Genomic DNA, 21,229 nt, shown 5'->3' on the forward strand with positions numbered 1-21,229 from the left:
TTTCTGTCTGTCCTATCAGATTATAAACTTGGGAGGGGAAGGAGAAAGCATTTTTGTTGACCACTCTCTGTGCCCAGTGCTTTATTTTCTTCATCTATAAAATGAGACAATAACTGTTTCAGACCTCCCGCCTCTGTTTTATATGCCCCCACCTCTGTTTTATGTGCCAAAACTCTAACTCCCAAGGTAAGGTATTTGGAGACTGGATCTTTAAGGAAATAATTAAGGTTAAATGAAGTCATAAGGGTGAGGCTCTGATCTGATAAGAGGAGACACAGAAGAAAAGTTGCATGAACCACCCAGGGAGAATGAACAAGCCAAGCAGCCTGAGAAGGAAACCTCTGGCACCTAGACCTAGACCTTTTTGCTTCCAGATCTATGAGAAATCAGTTTCTCAATCTATGCCATTACAGCAAACTGCACAGATGAAGACATAGCAGAGCCTACTTTAAATAGTCAGTTTATATTTATTTGTTTATTTGCAGTACTGGAGATTGAACCCAAAGCTTTTGCACGGGGCTACATCCCAAGCCCTTTTTTTCATATTTTTATTCTGAGGCAGGAGCTGGTTAAATTGCCCAGGCTGGGCTTGAACTGGTAGTCTTCCTGCTTCACCTTCCTAGAGTGCTAGGATTTACCAGAGGGTGCCATTGTGTCCAGTACATGCTTGGTTTTTGAAATTAACTGTTAATACCTGAGAAGCACCTAAAGGTGTCCCTGGTATGTGTGGAGATACTTCTATTCACTATTATCAATCAGTACATGTATTTGTAGAAGGAACGAACAAATCCATTTTACAAGTTGGAGTTTTCGCATAATGATTCTGTTAACCCTTGGAATTTAAAAAAACAAAAGTGTCAGCTAGGCATGGGGATGGACATCTGTGATCCTGGCACTCTGGAGGCTGAGGCAGGAGGATGGCTGTCAGTTCAAGGCTAGCTGGAGCTACAGAAAGAGACTGTCTCAGAAACAGAAAAACATACAAAAAGTATCAACTTGGAAGGGGCAGATGGGAGAGCTGTGTGGTCTCTAACTCTTCGGTTCCCAGAATGCTCATTAGTGGGCTCCTGGCATATATTTTTTTCTTTCTTTTTTTTTTTTTTTTTTTTTTTTTTGTCTTTTTCGTTTTTATCGGTACCAGGGATTGAACTCACGACTGCCTGCTTGCAAGGCAGGTGCTTATGCCGCTGAGCTAAATCCCCAGCCCCATATATTTTTTTTCTTATTCACTGTCCCTTCATTTAACTATGTAGGGAAGGAAGATTAGCTGAGTTTTCTCCTGGATTTATTCCACGAGAGGAAACAAGGCAAATAAAACCTAGATGTGGCGAAACAAGGGGGAAAACTTGGACTAGGTGAGAAGCAGGAAGTTCGGGCCTTAGATTGTCTGATGTGGGCTGGAAACCTGGCTGCACAGTCTCTAAGCCTCAGGGTCCTCATCTGGAGAGCGGGAGGGAGCTCATCCAGCGCGGGTGGGGGTGGGAGTTATGGGCAGCGCTGAGGAAAGGCATTGTGGGAAAGCCCATGATGCACCGCGTGTGTCACTCACATTCGGTCCTGGGCTGGGTGACTGGGCCCAGGGGCCTTGCCCAGTTGAGCCCACGGTTCAGCACTGAGACTCTGCAAGACTTTCAACTGTTCCTGAGTCCTCTGTGCCATCATCTCTGCTTTCACCTGTTGTCACTAGGTGTCTTGCTTTGCTGATTCTACCTCACCTGCCCTAAAGGCTTCTGGGTTTGCACCTTGGTGTAAACTGATCACTGTCCTCCATGCTTGTTCGATGAGGCCCGGTGCCTGTGCTCATCAGCCACACAACTGTTTAGGAGAGGAGCACGCAGCTCTTTACATGATGTGTGTACTCGAAATCTAGCAGAATTTCTTGGATCCTAGTCTCTGCCTAGTGACTTACTTGGCAGAAAAATTAATAATGAAAAATCTTTTCTCACAAATGTGGTGGTGCAGGCCTAACATTCACCACTCAGGAGGCTGAGGCAAGAGGATCACTTTGAGTTTGAGACCACCTGTGCTCCCAAGTGCTAGGATTATAGGAGTGCACCAGTATGCCCAGAATCTGATAAATTTTGACCTAAGTATCCCCCTGTGAAGCTATGTCCATAATCAAGATCACATAACAGTCAGGAATCACATAACAACTTCTGGGTCATTGGTGGACTGCATGTATATAAGACAGTGGTCGGCCACATGTGGTGGTACACTCCTGTAATCTCAGCATTCTGGAAGGCTGAGGCAGGAGGAGCATAAGTTCCAGCTGAGCCTAGACATTTTAGTGATCTGGTGAGACTCTATCAAAATAGGAAATAAAAAAGGCTGAGGATGTAGCTAAGTGAAAAAAAAAAAGACAGCAGTCAGGTGAGACTCTGTCACTAGGCGTTGTAACCTTAGTTGTGTAATGTACTTTATGATATTTACACAATGTCAAAATTGCCTAGTAATACATTTCTCAGAGAGTATCTTATCATTAGGTGAAACATGGTGTGGTTCTAAAAATTACTCCTAAAAATTCTTGATGGCCCTGGCAATCCCTTGTTCCTGCCTAGTCTATCCTACTTCTGTTCCCAAGTAACCAACAGTCAGTCTGCTTTGTACCACTGTGGATAAATTTGCATTTTGTACAGTTTTATAGAAATAAGATCAGAAGCCTGGATCCATTTATTTTGTCTTCTCTCAAACTTGGGATCATTTTGAGAGTCATTGTGTTTGTATGTATGTACCAATAGTTCATTTTTGCTGTTATTACTAAGTAGCATTGCATAGTATATATAGATAGCCCAGATTATGCTTATCCATTCACTGGCCAGCGATGGTTATTTAGCTTGTTTCTGATGTTTAACTATGACAAATAAAACTACTGCAAACATTTGTGGATAACTCATGTGTGGACATGGGCGTTTGTTTTCCTTTGGGATTTTCCTATAAGTGGACTAGCTATAACTCGTGTTCATATATTTACCTTATCTTTTTTAAAAATAGGTTCTCACTAAATTGCTAAATTCTCCAAACTAGATTTGAATTTGTGACCCTTCTGCTCAGCCTCCCAGAGTGCTAGGATTATAGGAATGGGCTACTATACCTAGCTAGAGTAAGCAATTTTTTGAAAACTTTTGTTCTTGTCTCAAGTGGTCTCCCTGAGAAGGAGTCTACTCAGCTCTCTAAATCCCTTGCTAGGTTTCTCCCAAGGTGTAGCTCATTGCTAAGAAACAATAGACAAATACAAAGCTGAGTTGGGAAGAATCTTCTTCCCCTACAAGGTGGAGGGAAAAAAAGAAGCAATGAGTAATCACAGTGAGATAATAATAAATTAGTTCATCTAATCCTCATATTAATCCCAGGTGATTATTAAGATCCTTAACAACACGGTAGCAATGAGGAAAGAGGCTTACAGAAGGACGTGCCTGAAGTCACACGGCCACATCCAGGATGACTCCTGGCTCAGCATGTCATCACAGGTGTGCTCGACCCTTTCCTGCATAGCTCAGAGCCCTGGACATCATGGCCATTGAAGGACTCCGTGGTCCTTGAAGCACTTGAGGCGACAGAGCATGTGAAGTGATCTGTCTGAAAGGTGTTCTCTGAGGAGTGGATGAAGGACCAGGGACATTCGGCTAGGAGGGCAGAATTCAAGATCCAGGTGTGCAAACCATCTTCAGAGAGGCCAAGGACTGCGTCTGACATCATTAAAAACCTTCCCTTCCTCTAGACAGTAAGAGTATTTTCAGAATCAACCATGTAAATAATCAGTAATGATCCTCCCATTCTTGATTCATTCTTTTCATTAAAAACAATTAACAATTAGGAGAGATGGATACATTTCAATTTTCAAGACATTATTTAAATCAAGTGAAACTATTTCATGTGTGAAGTTAACCAAATAAAAGCATCACGCCTCGCTGCTCAGTTTCACTGTTTGAATTTTGAACACAAATAAAACTCCAAATGTTCACCTAGAGTGGCAGAATAAATTCTGTTTCTGTGTCACTGGCATCACTGTGTATTTGTCCCTCGTGTCTGCGGGAGTTTGGCTCCAGGACTTCCACAAAGATCATACTTCGTGCACGCTCAAATCCTCCCTCATATAAACACATATTTGCATAGAACCTACACACCCCTCTCATATATGTTAAATCATTTCCAGATGATTTCTAACACCTCATGCAATGGAAATGTTATGTTTAATGCTTGCTGTATCCTATTGTTTAGGAAATAACGATAAGAAAAAGGTCTGAAATCAGGGTTTAGTGGCACATATTTGTAATCCCAACCCTCAGGAGGCGGAGGTAGGAAGATCACCTTGAGTTCGAGGCCAGTTTGAGCTATGTAGTAAGTTCAAGGCCAGCCTGAGCTGCACAGTGAGACCCTGACTTGAAAAAAACAAAAGAAGACCATGGCCTACATATACTCAGCAAGATGTGATTTTTTTAAAATGTAATTTTTGAACCATGCTCGTGAACTTGCATACACAAAGGGCTAATTGTAGTATCATTTTTAAAATCTACAGCTTAAAATGCAGGAATATGCACTATTATTTGGACTGATGTCACGCACTGTGCTCAGTATAAACTTAACTTGAGACCATTACACCCATAACTGATTCCACCTGTGTCAGGGACCAACTCTACAAATAGGAATTCTCCAAATTAACTACCATTTAGACTATGTTTATTGCAACATAGGGCATCAAAAAGTATGAATTTTACATTTATGTTATTTGTGTTGTAATCCATCTACCTATCAATTGATCAGCCAATCAAGCAGTATTGGGAATTGAACCCAGGACCTTTCCATTGAGCTACATCCTCAACCCCTTTTTATTTTTTAGTTTGAGATAGGGTCTAGCCGAGTTGCTAAATCGTCCAGGCTGTGCTTGAATTTGGGATCCTGTTGCCTCAGCTTCCTCAGAGTGCTGGAATCACAGGGATACAAGTCTGACTATGTGTTGTATTTTACATTTTTTACTGATTTCATATTTCTGTATTTTTTGTTTTCACTGCTATTTAGTATATATTATTAAAACTCAACAGTAATTACAGCAACTATTTGGATCCTTATAACTCAGGAAAGAGTTTTACTACTGACATAGTTTAGAATAGCTTTTGCATGGTGACAATAAAAAGTACACTGATTTAGCAAGTTCAAGGCCAACCTGGGCCACACAGACTCTATCTCAAAATGAAACAGAACAAAACAAAATAGTAACAACAGGGATACTAGTTATTAGATACTTTTATGATTGTTTTAAGAGTTATCTACGCAAAATGCTCCTGTCTACTGCCACTTGCCTTCCCTGTCACACCATCAGTAGGTCCCTGAAGGAGGGGTTGGGTGTCTCAAGGGGCATGGATAGGAGGACCAGCAAGCATGTAGCCTCTTCTCTGAACTGCTGTGTCCCTACTGCTCAAAACAGAATTTCAATGGGCATGGGCACATATCTGCAATCCCAGCTACTGAGGAGCCTGAGGCAAGAGGATCACAAGTTCAATTTCACTCATGGCAATTTAGTGAGACCCGGTTTCAAAATTAAAAATAAAAAAGAGACGAGCTTGTAGCTCAGTGGTACACTGTCTCTGGTTTCGATCATTAGTACTGGGGAAAAAAAAAGAGGAACAGAATAACACCTCTCATGAAGGACGGCTATGAGGTCCAGTGATATACTACAGGTAGACTTGCTTTCCCTCTACAGGGGAAGCCCCTTCCTCTGCAGGACCACAAGGGAGCAGATTCCCTTACTGTCTCTAGGTCTGTGTGGCACTGTTGCAAAAGGAAACCCCCCTCCTGCCACACCACCTCCTCCACATCCAAGATCATCTTCCAGCTTGCTCCTTAAGGATGGAATGAGAAGTCTCTGCCCTACAGTGGAGATGGCAGTGGTAGAGCCCTTGTCTAGCGTGTTCAAAACCCTGAGTTCAGTCCCCAGCACTACCAAACTCCTCCCCCAAAACCAGTCTTTTCTGGAAGGCAGTGGCTCCTCAATTTTGTTTTGTTTTTGAGTACCGGGGATTGAACTCATGACCTCATGCTTACCAGGCAGGCACTGTGCCGCTGAGCTATATCTCTGGCCCTAGTTCCTCAATTTTGGCTATAGTGGTACCACTAGCATCAGATACGGCCTACACAGTAACAAACTGAGCTAACCCTTAATTTGCTACTTTTAACTGTGTGAACTAGATTTGTGATTATATAACAAACTGTAAAACAAATCAGAAAATTATACACAGCATGTAAGTCCTTCATGTGCCAATTTTGCCTTCAGGGGTTAATGTTTAAAATGGATTAGGGAGAAAATAGAGAAGCAGAAGTGGAGATTAGAGGTTGGAGGACAAAGAGGGATCATGCCAGTTTTGGGAAACTGGTGCAGAAGACTGAAGGAAAAGAGAGATGAAAGAGATAAGGAACAGAACAGATTTTCTCCCTCTAAAATCCCATCTGTGACTGCAGGAGGCTAGGAACCAGGTTCATATTCATATAAAAACAATGAAGGAGAAAGAGAAAAAAACTGAAAAACAGTCCACTTCCGGGATTCTCCCTGGTTTCACTAATAGAGGACCCGTGGAGACAATCCTGAAATATGCTGATCTATCCTAGCAAGCCAGCAGTAGGTTTTTGGCAGGGTAGTGGGTAATCTCAAGGGGCCTGACCTGGGACCAGACATACGGGACTCACCACCGCCTGAGCAGTTCCCACAGGGCTTACCCACCTGGGAGCTGCTAGATGGAGCTGGTAGCAGTTCTGGGTGCTGAGCTCAGCCAGCCTGTCACCAAGACGGCTCCCAGTCAATCACTCTCACCCACAGGAGGACTAAGTTCTCAGCACTTACTGCCAGCCAGTGCAGGCCTCCACATCTGCCGCTCCCTTTCACTGCTGCATCTTTCTGCAGAGGTCTCTGGGGTCACCAGCCGCCACCTTCATTGTGACTGTGTACCTGCAGGTTTGAACTGCTCCTCTCCACAGTGAAGAAGGAAGAAGCACTGCCCACTACCACCCTCTTCTCCACTGAAGCTTTGGTTTGCACTTCAGATTCTTCCTGGGTGCCGTGGACCCACTTTCCTCCTTCTTGTCTTCCTCATGATGCTATATTCCAGGATCTGGACAGTGACTCTCTGAGGGGCTGTTTTCTCTGCTGCTTACTGCTCCACCATCTTGGTCTCCAGGTTCCTCAGTTTTACAGTGTATCAGGATCTTTAGATGGTGTTTTAATTATTTTTTATTAATTATTAATTAAAATAATTTAATTAATTATTTTTCTCATTGCTGAGACAAAACACCCTCAAAGTTTGAAGAGGAAACATTTACTTGGCTTACAGTTTGTAGAGGTTTCAGTTCATCTTTGGCTCGCTCCAAGGCAGGGTGGTGTGACAGGCACTGCAGAGGAGAAACAGTTCATGGCTGGCAAAAGGTAGCAAAGCAAGCAAGAGACCTTTGCAGCTTCTTTCTTCCTCTTTCATACACTATCTAGGCTACCAGGATTAGGGCAGCGCCAAACCAACCCGTGGGCTGATTTAGTTACCATATACCCTTAATTATAACCAGCACCACATACTCTAGATTTGGCCACCTCTAAAAAAATCCCATCTATGACTACATGAGGCTTCAGGGGGACTTCTAGACACAAACCATAACAGAGGGCTTATAAAAATCTGAGCTCCCTGGGATACTCTTAGGGTTTCTGATCTAGCTCTTTGGAAGTAAGTGTGATTCACAGAGGAGACTGATGTTGGTATTTCTGAGATCATGCTTTGAGAGCCATTAGCCCAAATCAGTCATGATGCTTTCATGCCCTTTTGCCTGTGATAGATTAACATATAGGCCTTGGCCAATGGGCCAGTGAGATACAATGAAGGGTTGGTGTTGGAGGCCAGTGTGTCAGTGAGTGGTAGTTGTCACTTTGTGAACATGAGGGTAACTGGCCCTGGGTGAAGCTGGTCTTTTGGACTGCTGAACAGAAAGTGGAGAGAATCTGCTCTCCTAATAATATATATCGTCTAGTCTGCCCAACTTTGAAACTGTTGTTTTTGTTTTTAATTCCGGTGAAGCTTTTGTGTTGATTTACAGTCCAGTGGAATATAGGATGTGAGAGAATTCGAGGAATCAAGGATAGAGCCAAAGAATCTGGCCCAAATAACACAGGATATGTTGGTTGGACTCTGCTCACGCGGGGAAGGCTGTAGATGGGGCAGTTTTAGGGGGATAAGACTGACAATTCTGATCAAGGCTAGAGATTCCTCATTTGTTGTAACATTAACTTTATTTTAGTCGTTTCAAGAAGATACATTTCTTACCACAGTCTTAGCCACCCCTCCCTATTTCCTTTAGAAAGGGCAAAAGGAAATAAAAGAGACATGGACTTGTGCTGCGGGGCAGAGATGAGGCAGATAGTTGTGATCTGACTCCTGGCAGGCAGGCGGCAGCCTGATAGTCCCATGGGAGCTGGAGCCTGGCAGATGGACCTGCTCTGGGTGGCAGGTGTGATGCTCACAAAATGGTGTGTGGCTGGAGGTGTGGCAGACAGGGTCCCAGTCTGAGGCCAGGCCTTGGTTTCCTGATAAATGCGTACTGTAGCCACAGGGGCGGGGGTAGGGGTGGGGGGTGGGGCAGGGGGAGCAAACCAGGCGGGTGAATCAGCAGTGCCTATGAGACCGCTGCTCCCTGGCAGCCGGGCTGACCCCTCTGAGTGTTTGCTTCCCATCCACCTCCTTCTGCCATGGAGGAAATATAAGGTGTAAGCTGGCCCAGGGTGGACAGGCTGAGGAGGGAGGGACTTTGAGCCTTAGTGATTTACATATTTATTTTTAAAATAGTATTTACTTTTTTTGTTATTTTGTTCTGTATCTTGAAAGAGGGTCTCACTGTGTAGCCCAGGCTGGCCTCGGATTTACAGCGATTCTCCCGCTCCAACCTCCCCAGGGCTGGGATTACAGGTGTGCGCCACTGCCACACCTGGCATACATTTTTTTGATTCACCTTTTTTTAGCGGGAAGCTAAGAACCCAAGTGCTTCTCCCCACTGCTCTTAGCTTTGACTCCCACTCACCTGGGGCATGCACAGGAAAGGATCAGGCCAGGCTTTCCACAGTGTTCGGTGAAAGATCAGCAGTTGTTCTGCAACGGCTTGTAGGTGTTGTTATAGTCAGGGTTGTGCAGAGAACAATTAAAATCAGGACACAGAATTTATATTGTTTTATGATGGCCACCCGTAGTTTAACACAGGAAAGTGCAGGAAATCTTTTTACAACACTAAAGACTCAGAATATTCAGCCTAGGGCGTGGATCCCACAGCAATGTCCCGCATGAGTCCAGATGAAAACCCAGAGCTCATGACAATGCCTCCTACGGGTCCACCTGGTGGTCTAGAGCCTATGAGAAGGACTCACGCCAGTCTGTTTTACATATCCATGCTGGGAAGGCCCAAAGGTTGGTGGTAGAAGCTAGAAAGTATGCCAGTGGGATGAAGGAGCTGTGCTGGTAGGTTGAGGGTTCTACACAGGAGCTGAGAAGTCACACTCAAAACCAAGACCAGGGCTGTCCTGAAAAGCACCACGGCCATCCTCAGTGACACGGAGGCCCCAAGCTCCTCTGACAATAAGCATGGTTGAGTACATGCCAGGAAGGCAGCATGACGAGTTTGTCCTGGAGATTAAATGGCACATGTCTACCCCTCCGAAGCCAGGAAGTGATGCTTGATGTAAGGACCAGAGCTACCCAAAGTGAACCGTGGCCACTCTCACCAGCAAGGTCCCGAGCTCCTCCAGGACAGCCAACGGCTCAAGCAGCAGCACTTAGACAAACCCACAGCACCCCGCTCCTTTTCTCCATGTCCTATTCGTGCTGGCAAGTTTCTTCAGGTGAACCATCTACCCTCGGTACCTTGCTGATTTAATTCAGCTGGTGTTAAATTGACTCTCAGTTGTGTTCTGTGAAAAGCGCTTGCACACAGAGGTCCCCACAGTTTCAGAACTGTCTCAGGCTGGCTGTGGTGGTGCACACTTGTAGTCTCAGCTACTGGGGAGGTTGAGGCAAAAGGATTGAAAGTTCGAGCACACCTTGGGCAACTTAGCAACTTGATGAGACTCTGTCTCAAAAAACAAAAACAAAATTTTTTAAAGAAAGCTGGAGACATAGCACAGTGGGAAGGCTCTGGGTTTGAGCCCCGATTCAGCCATAAACAAAATAAAACAGATTTCTCTGGACTGTTCAGGGAGTGTTGGTGAGGCAGGAACACCAGCGCCAGGCGCCCATCTGCTGACCCATCCCCAGCATGACCGCTCCGGCTGCAGCACATACTGCCACATGTTCTTATCCTCATTTCTCAGGGCAGCCAGAATTGAAGTTCCGGGAAGTCACAGTGCAGGACCTTTCCTTGTTTGCTCCAGCTTTCTGTGTCTCTGGTGGCGTTTGGTGTGCAGTGATAGCACGAGCTTCCACCTCTGCTTCTGTCGTCACGTGGCCTCTCTCCGGCGGAACTGGCCTCAGGACTTTAGCCCTTGTGTTGATGTTCACTTGAAAACATCCTCACTGATGCTGGGTCCAAGCTGTGTGACTCAGACAGTGTAATGGTGTGACTGATGATGAAACCTGCCACTGTGTGTCCCTCCTCCAGGTGACGCAGGAGCGGCTGAAGACTAGAGGTCAGCCATGTGCCTGGTATAGTCTGGCTCCAGGGTCAGCTCTGGATACCCAGGGCCCAGGTCAGCGTCTCTGGCTGAACATCCTCTCTGGATGTTTTCACACTTTGTAGCTAGCACTTGGCAATAAGCTTTATTTTATTTTATTTTATTTTATTTTTTGAGACAGGATCTTTCTATATAGTTCAGGTTGGATTTGAACTCATTATGAAGCCCAAGCTGGACTCGAACTTGCAATGATCCTCTTGCCTCAGCCTGGGATTACAGGCTGCCAGGCATGAGTGCCATCATGCCTGGTTTGTGTCTGTTTGTTATAAGAAAACTGTATTCATAAGCAGAGGGCTTACGATTCTCCTGCCTCAGCCTCCCTACGGAGGGCTAGGATTACAGGTGTGTACTACCATACCCAGCAACAGACTCTGTTTTTGTAAATTGCGAAGTACACAGTTCCTAGAGGCTGCTGAGTCAAAAGCCTTTCTTCTCTGAGTTTCTGCTGACCTGCAAAGGAATGGGGAGACTTTGGCCTCATGGCCCATTGGTCCTCCAGGGCATAGTGTACAGGGCTCCTCACTGTTGAGGGGTTGGTTGGAACACAGAGGCATTGCAGGCCAGGCTGTGGCTCTCAAGGAGTTAAAATCAAATGTCTCAAACCACACACACACACACAAAATTTCCATCTGAGGATAGTCTGGGAATGTTCTGCACAGGAAATTCATATTCTTTCAAGTTGCAGCACTTTGGTTTAATTTCATGAATCTTGACCTTATTATGCTTAGAGAGGGTCACCCCCTCTCTTTCCCTACTTGAGGTCACATTACAAAGACATCTAACATCAGTGACTTGTGGTGAAATGGGGTGTGCTCCTGTGTGTGTCTGTGTTCCTCTCTGTGCGTACGTGTGTGTGTGTGTCTGTGTGTGTGTGTATTTCCCTTGCTACAGAAGAGGCAGAGGCCAATCTAATTTGAGCAGTGCATATTTATTAAGCACTGGGCATTGTCCAGCACATAGTACATGCTCAATAAAGGAAGATGCCATTACCAGTGCAACCAGTTTCATAACTAGAATACATTTTTTTTCAATACTGAAGATCAAACCCAGGGTTAGTCTGTCACTGAACTACCTCCTTCCCTCTTTTTATTTTATTTTATTTTGGGGGGAGGGTACTGACAATCAGACTCAGGATCTCATGCTTGCCAGGAAAGCTCTTTTTATTTTATTTTTATTCTGAGGCAGGCTCTCACCAAGCAGGACTCAACTTGCAATCCTCCCACCTCAGCCTCCTGCATTGCTGGAATTACAAGTGTGTGCCACCATGCTTGGCTCATACCTAATATAGAGTCTTTTTCTCCTTTTCCTTGGTAATAGAACCCTGATCTTGTTGCCTGGGATAAAGACATTGCCCAGTCTTTCTTGCACCTAGTTGAGGCCATGTGACTGTACTTTGTTCTCTGAACTGTAGGTAAAAGTATTGTATGAGACATTCAAGAGTCTCAGCTTTGATCATTGTATTCATCTTTCCTTCTACCTCTTTCTGCGGCCTGAAATTTGGGTGTAATGGCTGGAGCTGCAGCAGCCATAGGGGACAATCAGATATCTTGTGTACAGAAGCCACCAATGAACAACAGAAGGGTAATAGTACCAGTGACATTGTGGAATCTACCCCCCCCCATCTTAGACTACTTTACTCCTGGAAGAAAATAACACATGTTTGTATCATTGTTACTTTTAGTTTTTACATGATATATATATATAGCTAAACCTGACTTCTAAATGACACATTATTATTTTCAGTACAGCTGAGCTGGGATGACAATCTTGATAAAATCAGGAGTTAATGAAGTGAACAAACAGGCACCTCGGAGATAATGCAGAGAGAAGCCATACAAAGATTCATTCTTCACAGGTTTCATGGGCACCTAGTGGGGGCTTGGCCTTGTTCTGATTGTGAACAAAACAGACTTCACGCACATTCAGCTGATGGATGAAGGAGGCACCTCTTATAACCGCAGATGTTAAAAAGCCTTGTAAAGAACCGACAGTGTGCACACTGGGAAGAACACATTGGAAAGAGCTTCGTTGATGGTGTTATTCAAGGCAAGAGTGCTGGGTCAGCTTCACGCTCCTAAAAAATGCCTGAGCTGACTTGGGAAACACAAAGGTTTGTTTGGCTTCCCAGTTGTAGAGGTTGCAGGGCCAGTCCTGATGCTTTGGAGCCTGTGTGCATCACAGCAGGAGCGTGTGGCAGAGCAGAGCGGCTCGCCTTGTGTCTGGAAGTGGAAGAGGAAGAAGAGCTGTCAAAAGGCAAGAGTTTCCAATCCTTTTCAAGGCCGTGTCCCCAGTCTCCTAAAGACATCCCAGCAGGCTCCACTTTTGAAGTCCCTACCCTCTTCTAATAGCACCAGGATCGGGACCAGGCCTACAACACATGGTTGGGTTGGTTTGGGTGGTAATTAAAATCCAGGTTGTAGCAGGTGTCTGTCTGTTCAGGCTACTGTAATGAAATACTGTACACCAGATGGCTTAGAAACCCAGCGCATTTCTCTCAGTTCTAGATGCAGGGACACCTGGTGAGGTCCTGCTTCTTCTGATGGAAACCTTTTTTTAAAAAAAATTAATGGGAAATGGGCTGGAGATTTAGCTCAGCGGCATAAGCACCTACCTTGAAAGCAGGTGGTCGTGATTCGATCCCTGGGACTGATAAAAAAAAAATTAATGGGAATTGAACCCAGAGCCTTTCACTGAAGTGCATCTCTAGTTCTTTTTTTTAATTAGAAATTTTTATTTTGAGATAGGGTCTCATTAAGTTGCTAGGTTGCTCAGGCTTGGCCTCAAACTTGTGGTCTTTCTCCTAAGTGGCTGAGATGTGGGTCACCTGCACCTTGATGAGATTGGTGCCATCTCAGTGGCAGAGGGAGGACACAAGCTCCCTTGGGTGTCTTTTATAAGGGCAGGAACCCCATCTTCCAAATGCACTGCCTCTTTGTACCACTACAGTGGGAATAAGGGTTCAGCATATGAATCTGGGGAATCACAGTTATTCAACCATGGCAGAGGGGAAAGATAAAATGAGCCACTGATGGGAAGAGGAGATTGAAAAGACAGGATGGTCAAAGGCTCTGGGGCAAGGAGGAGCTCTGTGACTTGGAGGAGCCTTGGGCGGAGCTGGTGGGCAGCCCTGGTGTACAGCAGAAGGACACTGATACGCAGGGTGCCAGCCCCCAGCATCATGGCCCAAGGCAGGGTGGCTGGATTGCACAGGCAGCAAGCAGTCCTGATGCCACATTGTCACCTCAATGAGTCCTCGAAGCTCCCACCTGAGTCAGGCAAAACTCTTGGGGTCAGAAGTGGTAGAAACACAACAGATGAGAAAACTGAGCCTCAGAATGGCTCTGGGACTCATCGAGGTCACACAACCAGTGCAAGGCTGGGCTCACAGTAGTTTGCCCTCGGGGCAGTGCCCTCACTAGCCCTAGGAGCTCCTGCCATTTAAAAATTTTGCTCATTTTGATCCATATCTTTTGTATCACAGGTTTCCCTAGGCTTTTGCTGGTTGGAACCAACCTATCAGCCTTGTAAACACCTCCAGGGCAGGAGCTCACGCCCTGTATGCTGGGAGGCCAATTCTCTGATTGAGACCATTGCTTCAGGTGAGAACATTGCTTGAGGTGTTTGTTCAACCTTCTGATTCAGGAACAATAGAGGTGGGGTTTTGGAATCTGAATCTGAGTTTTTTCTTTTTTTAATCCCATGGAAAAAATGGGAGAAAAAAAATTTTTTTTGAAACTGGGTCTTGCTATGTAGTTCAAGCTGGTTTTGAACTACATAGCCCAGGCTGGTCTCCAATTCACAGTAATCTTCCTGCCTCAGCCTCCCACGTGCTGTGATTGAGTACCACCACACCTGCCCAGCGACTCTGGAAATTCTTCCGACTAAGGTAGATTGGGCCACTTTCACAGTACAGGAATAGTGCGCCCTCTGTTGTTGAGGCAAAAGATGACGCTAAATAGACAGGTTCCTGCGGACTCTGGTCCCTTCCCTTTTTTAGATTTTCTCCCCACCCTGGCTTCATTCCTGATTTTACTGTTCAGGGTTATTGTGTGTCCAGATAAGAGCTGGAGCTGGGTGTGGTGGCATGGCATATGCCTGTGATCCCAGCACTCAGGAGGATCATTGTGAGTTGGAGGCCAGCCTGGGCTTCATAGTTCAAGGCCAGTCTGAATTAGGTAGTGAGAGCCTGTGTCAAAAGCTAAAACAAAAACAAACAAGTCCGCCCTTGCCAAAGGAGCTAAGTAGGAACAAGGGGAGTAAAAGGAAGGTCAAGTTTGTCCCTGTGCTCCTAGAATGTACTGTCTCACTGAATTGACAAGATACCTTCAGGCAGTCCTAAGGAAAGTATGCAGACTATATCAGTGGCCCTCTGTCCAGCAAGCATCTCCTGGGCTAGTGCAGTGTATGGAGGTTAAGTCAATGGAAGTGTCAGTCCTGGACTTGCAGGAAGAGATGGATGTTGGTTCTTGCAATCTGTGTTCCCAGAGCTGGGAGAGATTCAGACACAAACACCTGTGACAGGGAACAGAACTGGGGGGTATTTACTCTTTTTTTTTGAAGAGGACAAGAGGAGATACCATCCAAATAAATATAGCTGTTTTTTTCCTGACATACATAAATATTTATGTTAAACAAATAATACAGAAATGAATAAACAAGTAGGTAAAAATGACCTGAAATTCCATTGTGTAGAGATAGCCACAGACACAACTTTTGGAGTTGTGTTCATGTGGCTTGTTGTGGTTCATACTGACACATAAACCAAATCACTTCAGGATCCATGAAGTGTCTCCTTGAGTTCTCTCTAATTTTTTCCCCTTGCCTTGCTGTTGTTTTTAATTTTTTAAATGCATACCTCTCTGTCAAAGGTAACTGATGTTGACAGTTGGAGTATTTCCTTCCACATCTCTTTCAAACACACATTTTACTAGTTTAGAGAAGACAATGTTCAATTTTTTGCTCTGAAAATTTGCTTTTGAGACAGGATCTCATTATCTAACCTAGGCTGGCCTTGAAATTGTGATTCTTCTGCCTTAGGCTCCCTGGTGCTAGGGTTCCCTGCACTGCCATGCCCATGCCCAGCTATTGCTTATTTGCTTTTTGATGCATTTTTAGCAACTGATCCAGACCTACTAAAGTGAGAACTTTGAATGCAAACCCAGAAATGTGTATTTTTAGGATTTAGGATCTTGAAGCCAGGGGATTCTGGTGCTGCCAGCTGCATCCCAGTGAGGAGGAAAGACTGGCCGTTGGAGGTTCAGGTGGTGAGTAACGGGGCCCGCTGGAGACTCTGACCTCTACCAGAAAGGTTCCAGGAAGAGAAAGCAGCTTGTAAAAAAACACAGAGCTCTGGAGATGGCAAATAGTTACATGAGAGCTGGGTATTAGGGGCTGTGCAAACAGGCGAGTCTGGAAAAACTCAAGTGAGGAAGACTTTGAAAGCCAGGGTAGAATTTTGAAAAAAAAAATGTTTTGTTTCGTTTTTGAGACAAGCTCTTGTTATGTTGTCCAAATTGACATAGAACTCAAGTGATCCTCCTGCCTCAGCCTCCTGAGTAACTGGGGAGGTCCGCATCACTGTACCCAGTATGCACCATGTGCCAAGTAATAGAATTGTTTACATATTTTCCTCTTCCTCTTCTTCATTCTCTTCTCCTCCTCCTCCTCCTCCTCCTCTTCTTCTTTCTCCTCTTTGTCTTCTTTTCCGGTGGTGCTGGAGATTGAGCCAAGGCCTCACACATGCTAGGCAAGTGTTCTGATTTTGTTCTGCTGCATTCCCCAAATGGTGGCACATGTGAGGATTCGGTCAGATACTGAGAACATTATCTTTTTATTTCCTATGAAAGGGATTAAGTCAAGGAACAAGTTCAGTTAGATGTTAGTTTATCTTTTATTTATTTAGTTTTTGAGACAAGTCTTGCTACATAGTTAAGGTTGGCCTTGAACTTGCTATGTAGCCTAGCCAGGTTTGAACTTGTAATCCTCCTGCCTCAGCTTCCTGAGTACTTTGGTGTTGATCCTATCCTCACTAATCTCCTGGAAAGTAGCTAATTTTCTTCATAGAAAGAGAGGACAGGCCTCAGGCTGAGAGCCTTAGCATGAAGCAAGAAGCAAGAGAGAATGCAACTTCTATTTCAGGTTTTAATGACTTTTTCCTTCCTTCTCTCATTTGATGTGCAGTGCAGAGTGTGGAACCCACGGTCTCGAGCATGCTAGGCAATTACTTTCCCACTGAGCTCTACACCCAGCACTTTCATAACTGCTTCCTGTTTATAGTAAGGAATATTTTTTGGTTTACTGTAATTATATAAACCTTTTGTTTTAAAATATTTGTTTAACTTGAAAAAGGGAGCTGACAGAAGCGAAACTACTAAGTAGATAACGCTACATGAGGTGCTCAAATATGGCAAAAGCATGCAAGCTGCACCCGGTTCCTGCACCTGGGAAATAACACTGTCAAAACTGGCAGCCTCGGGAAGAAGTTGAGCAAGGTTGTGGCTTTGAGCTTTCGGAAGGCAATTCTAGCAGTCAAGTGACATCCATTCAGTCCAGAAGGATCTGTTGAACACCTGCTGTATGCCAGGCGGCGTTGGGCACACAGCACGACTCCAGCGTGGTGCCTGTCCCCGCAAGCTCACGGTTTGTGGGAGAAAGGATGTTTCAATGTGAGGACACAACTGGGAGATGAACTGGGCGTGATGGTGCACACCTGAAATCCCAGCACGCAGGAGGTTGAGGCGGGATGGCCACTGTGAGTTCGAGGCCAGCCTGGGCTACAAAGTGAGCTCAAGTCCAGCCTGAACTGGATAGTGAGACCCTGTCTCAAAAAGACAAAGAAAAAAAGAAAAAGAGACAGGATCATGGCTGGGTGGTGGAAGGAAGGATGGCTGGTGGGAAGGGCTGGGGGCAATGGCCTGGGGAAACAGGAATGAGTGTCCCCTGAGAGACGCAGCAGCAACAGAACTTAGCCCCAAGTAAGAGGCACTGGTGTGTCGGAGAACACAAGTCAGAAGAAACTCAGAGCCTCTTGACCTGATTGACCAAGAGTGGGAAATAAGAATATTTAAGAAGGGGAACACAGAGGCAACAGGGAGCTGACAGGATGATTCAGCAACAAAACACTTGGGACAGAGTGAGTGAGCTCAGGACCGGGGGTGGCAGGAGGATCCCTGTCAGCGGGCAGTCAGGGAAGGCTTCCTAGGAGGGGCCTGACCAGGGATGTTGGATATCATCATCGTGGCTGCGGTCACCATCACCTCAGCAGCTGACACCTCCTGAGCAGAAGTGCCAGGCACTTTTCCAAGTGCCGATGCCACCTTTTACCCTCTGAAAACCCCCGTGGAAGGTGTTGCTTTCAGCCCTTACTTACAGCGAGAAGCAGGCATGGAGAGATGTAGCCCACTCCCCGGTCACAGCTTGTAAGTGCAGAGCTGAGTCTGAAACCCAGGTCCTTCTGTCCCCAGAGCTCGTCAGGAATGGGAGGGAGCTCCCATGGGGCCCAGTCCCACCCTGTCACTTCCATGGTGCTCAAATCCAGTGGTGCTGCTCTGGCGTCACTGAATGTGGACTGGGAAGGGATGCTTACAACTGGCTCTCTAGGGAGGGATGGTGGTGGCCTCCAGAGCTCTACTGGTTGACACAAATGAGCAGGAGCAGGAGTGGGTGACAGGTGGAGGCCGGGGAAGCTGCTCTGGATGAGAGGCAAACTGTGAGCTCAAGCTTGTGACTAATGGCCTGGAACCCCAGAACTGGGGCTTACGGACCAGGTGGAATGGATGGCATTGATGCTCATATGCAGATCTTTTGCAAAAGATGAGAACACAGCTGAACGTGGGGGCATATGCCTATAATCACATCGCTCGGGGAGACTGGGGCAGAAGGATCTGTAGTTTGGGTCCAAGTTGGACAATTTCATGACCTAGCATGACCACGTATCCAAAGAAATAGTAAACAATACAAGGGCTGTGGATATTGCTGAGCATAGGACCTGATTCAATCCCCAGCACCACCACCCCATAAAGAGAATCCAGAGTGCCCCAAGACAGTGGAACAGTCATAATAATCATGCAATAAAAGTCCTTCAGTAGTAGGAGTGCTTGCAGAATGCCGGGCGCCATGCTGTAGGTGTGGTTACTTCCTTAATCCTCCAGCAACCCAAGAAGTAGGTTGTCATACCCGCTCTGTTTTAGAGAAGAGGAAACTGAGGCACAGACAAGTTAAGCAAGTTGCCTAAGGTCACACAGCTGGCATGTGGCAGAGCTAGGCTCTGGTCTGGATAACCAGCCTCCAGAGTCTGTGATATTTATTTATTATTTGCATTTAACTTATTTATTTGTTGGTTTATTTTTGCAGTACTAGGGATTGAACCCAGGGTATCTGCACTGAGCTACATTCCCAGATTTAAAAGAAAAAAATTTTTTAAATATTGAGACAGAGTCTCATTAAGTTGCTAAGTTGCCTAGCCTGGCCTTCAATTTGTGATCTTACTGCCTCAACCTCCCAGAGTTTACCCTCTGCCTATTGGCAGTGCCATCTTCATGTTGATTTTGCTAAAACTCCAAGAGGACACAGCACAGCAGGAAAGAGCACAGACTCTGAGCTGTTGTCATGGTGCAAACCTATAACTCTGGCACTGTGGGAGGCTGAGGCAGGAGGATCTACAGTTTGCGTCCAGCCTTGACAATTTAGTGATTTAGTGAGACCTTATCTCAAAATAAAAAAAAGTAAAATAAAAAGGATTAGGCTTATAGCCATGTGAAAGCCTTGGGCTGAATCCCCCGCTACATACACACACTTGTGGGGCACTTACCTCACGACATTATTAGATATTACATGAGAAAATGGATGAAAGTTGCATGTTCCAGTAACTGTTCAGTAAAGTAGTGGGGAGGGAGGTGTGTATTATCCTGAACCCAGCTGGGGTGAGGGCACTGTCTCCCCTGGAGTCACAGCTGTGAGGGAGGAGAGCCCTTTGAATGTAAAAAAGTGCTGCGTCTGGCTGCAGGGCCAGCCCTCCTGTGCTGCTTCCCAAGGCCAAGGAGAAGCCTGTGTCCTGCTGCCTACTAACCCTGAGCCCCGCGGTTCCCAGCCAGTGTGGAGGGAAACTGTGACAGAAACACAGTGACACCTGCCGGGCACCTTGCAAACTACCAGTTCAGGGAGGGAGACAATTGGACCAGTCAATAAAGCCGCATAGACTTCCATGAGGTCTCAGTTTCCTGAAGGGAAGTTTACCATTATTGTCCTGATAAAGGACAAGCGCCCCACAGAAACGATTGTGAGCAGGAAAAGAAAATGTAGTGTCCAGTCTAGTTCCAGGGTCTGAGCAGTCACGTGCAGCCCTGTCAGTGACATGAATCCTGTCAAAACATTTTCAGGTATTTAGGGATGAACTCAGGGCGGGGCGTGGTAGTGCACACTTATAATCTCAGCCTTTGGGAGGCTGAGGCAGGAGGATCACTGGAAGTTTGAGACCAGCCTGGGCTACAAAGTGAACTTAAGGTCAGCGTGAAGTGCACAGATTGAAACCAGGGCCTTCACACTGAGCTACATCTCCAGCATAACACTCAGGTTGCCTTCTCGCTAAGTTACCCAGGCTGGACTTGAACTTGTGATCCTCCTGCCTCAGCCTCGCAGAGTGCTGGGATCACAGGTGTGTGCCACCATGCCAGGTTTACTGTTTGCTTTTGAGGTAACGGGGAATAGTTAGGGACACCATGAAAAAACAACTGGGGTACTAAGTGTGCCCCAAACCTAGAAAGTTTGAGATCTCTGCACGATGCTGTCTATAAAAAGTTGTCTCACACAATCCTGTGAGATCCATACTTCCATTTCCTAGCGAGCCAAGAAAGACATGGGACTCAGCTGCAGCCACTAGCTGGGACAGCGAACTGGGGTGGGCACAGTGTAATTCAGACGAGATCCTGAGTGATTCTCAAGAATGCAAGCCGCCTCCCTTGGGGCACTCCCTTGGGGACTGGGGGGCACTAACCCAGGCACAGAAAGACAGACACCACACGCTTCCCCTCACATTCATCCATAGAAGCAGAGTAGAAGAGTGGTCCCCAGGGGCTGGAGAGTGGGTGCAGAGTGGGAGGAGATGGCTCTAAGGGCCTCTGAGTCACCCTTTCACCACTCTAAGCCTCCATTTCCCTGTGGCTGGGATGGTGGCAGACCGCCATGAGGAGCTGTGCTGATAACTGAGTGCATGAATACAGCGCGGAGCAGAACCAGGTGTGTGTGGTGTCCCAATCCCCTACCACCTGCTGTTACCAGAACCCCGGAGGATGTGTGATTTATAATAAACAGAAAGGAGTTTGGTGCATGGTTTTGGAGGCTGGAAAGTGCAGATCGGAGAGGTGGCAGATCCCCCTGGGAGGGGACACCACACATCCCCACTGCGGAGCCTCAGACCCAACCCCCTGCATCGGGCATTAAGCGTCATACATGTGACCTTTGAGGGAAACACTTGAACCGTAGGACGCTAGGTTCCATCCCTGGATCCTCTCCCCTCGAACAAAACAAAAAACACACAATAAGTCACAG

Source organism: Cavia porcellus, unplaced genomic scaffold, assembly GCF_034190915.1.
Source record: "Cavia porcellus strain 051 isolate PalLab524CR breed Dunkin Hartley unplaced genomic scaffold, mCavPor4.1 scaffold_16, whole genome shotgun sequence".
Taxonomy (NCBI): domain Eukaryota; kingdom Metazoa; phylum Chordata; class Mammalia; order Rodentia; family Caviidae; genus Cavia; species Cavia porcellus.